We start from the raw sequence: 2,316 nt of genomic DNA on the forward strand, positions 1-2,316 counted from the left end.
GTCTCTATACACACTGGCTGAGATTAATACTTAATTCTGATTGGCTAACAACCATAATTTATGTGTCTATATATGCACAGCAGTCTATAAATGGCAGTATATCTATGTACAGCATGGATTTTACATTTTAAAACTGAATAGTAAGAGTATTCGTTTCTGATTAAATGTATGCCAGCAATGGCATACACAAAAGGTTGTTGAGAATAATTCACTATCATTCACCGTTGTTCCTGTTGTTGTTTTTGTTATGTCTGTGTGAGAGAGAGAGAGAGAGCGACAGAGAGAACGAGAGAATGACCCTGTTAAGTATGCAGACATGCACACATACAAATACTCTCTCACACTTAAAGCATAAGTCATGTCTGGGCTGAATCGAGATCTAGTCTCTCTGATAATAAAATGTCCACATTCTCAGTGCCCTCTTGACTTTGCACCTCTTTTTGGACGTACACAGTGCTGGCAGACCCCTGCTGCCACGGCAATCACCATTTCAAAGAACAGAGGACTGAACCAGATGACAGAACGACAGACAGGGCTGACGGGTTTGTCACCATAACAACTTCGAACAGCTGCTTAAAATGCTCTATAAGGCTATCCACAGCATCCTGGAAAAGATATAAAGGGTTTTCAGTTTGTCTGTCAGGCTAGTTGTCAAAGTTACTAGTTGTTCCTTCACAGCACTGGTTGTTAACCTGTTTGATACTGGCTTCTTAATTTCGGGTCCCAAATTAGAAATCTAGTACCTCTTAGGGGCCCATCAAATATGCATATTAGCATAGCCTAATGGACTACAGACTCATTCTGGGGCCTACCTCACACACTCCCATTCTGGGTCCTGACCCATAGTTTAAGAAACACTGCTTTACAGAATATCCTTTCCTGTTTAATCACCATGGAAGGGAATAAATCCTCTGTCTTACAGAACGTGTGCATGCATACCAGCATGTTTTGTGATTATTTCTGAATTTGTTAAAAAAAAAATTAAATAACATCTACTTTAAATGCACAGAGTTGCTTGAGTTGGGAACAACAGATTTAATACTGTATGGGCCAGTCATGGTTAGCACAGGCCAGATCTAGACGTCTCCAGTTGCCAGACAAAATGAGATATTGTGTTGGCATATAACGATGATAAATTCACATTGCAAAAGAACGTACAGTGCATGAATGCCAAATTTAGCAAGTATTGAAAATTAAGGTTAAGGCAAATGATGCTCAGACCTTGTTATGTTGGCCTAACCAATGGGAAGGGAAACCAAAAAAATTGTCATGAAAATATTTATTGGTTGTCTGAAATTCCAGTTCATTTTACACAAATGCACAAGCGTTTACAGGAGGCACATGGGCCTACGCAGCGCACTACTGTAGCCGTTCGGCTGGCCGGCGGCCAATCACAGCGATGCCCCGACATATCTGGGGGAAGTGAAGCGTCCGCTCATCCTCGCAGTCAGCCGGCTATCGAGCGCGCGTGCGGAAGGTCCGACGGTGTGGCCCGGGCCTCCCACGGACTCCTCCTCCGCATCTGTGCATATTGACACCTCGCCAGCTCGCTCCAGTCCATCCATCATCCGGAAGGGGCTAATCACCACATCCCGGGCTACCTAACGGCTGGGGCCGGCCCGGGCGCACCCCCGCCAGTTGTTTGGTTTGAGCCGTGGCCCGGGGGTTAATTGAAAAGGACACGCGAGAGCCCGGAGCTGTGTGGGATGATAAATAGAGGGTTTGTGTAAAGGACCTCTAGGAGTTTTATATTTTCTTTCCCTCCTTCCGTCGCCGACACGGACGAACCCCGCGGTCCGCGTCTGTTTGTCCATCCGGGGGCGACCGTCACCTCTGAGGAGAGGTAATTGAGTTCGCCCGCGCGACACGCCGCAGCTGTGCTTCCGCCGCGCTGTCGGGACGAACCGCGCACGCGGGGAACCGGGCCTCCACGTGCCTGCCTCACAGTTTCGCGTCCTCTTTCCCGGCTAATGAACACGTTGCGTTGCTCCACAAGTCATTTATCGCCTTTATCATACATTTCCAGCGCATTTGTCCGGGATGCAATTAACTTGATTAATTCATTGTTTGGCTCTGGTTTGTGGCGGTTGCTTCGGCCTGCCGTGGCCCTTCATTAAAACGCTGCTTTCGCCATCTGGGAAAACCTTTAATGTCATCGTTGTTATGGTGTTTACTATTTAAGTGTGATTTCGTTTTTATGAGTCACCAACCTTAAAGGTGGGGTGAATTACCTTGTGTCACGGGGCAAAAAAAAAAAAAAATGATATTGGCACCTAAAAAATAATAGAGGAGGTGACCAATGTCTAAAAGTTCAAT

This window comes from Anguilla anguilla, chromosome 6 (assembly GCF_013347855.1).
Source record: "Anguilla anguilla isolate fAngAng1 chromosome 6, fAngAng1.pri, whole genome shotgun sequence".
NCBI lineage: Eukaryota > Metazoa > Chordata > Actinopteri > Anguilliformes > Anguillidae > Anguilla > Anguilla anguilla.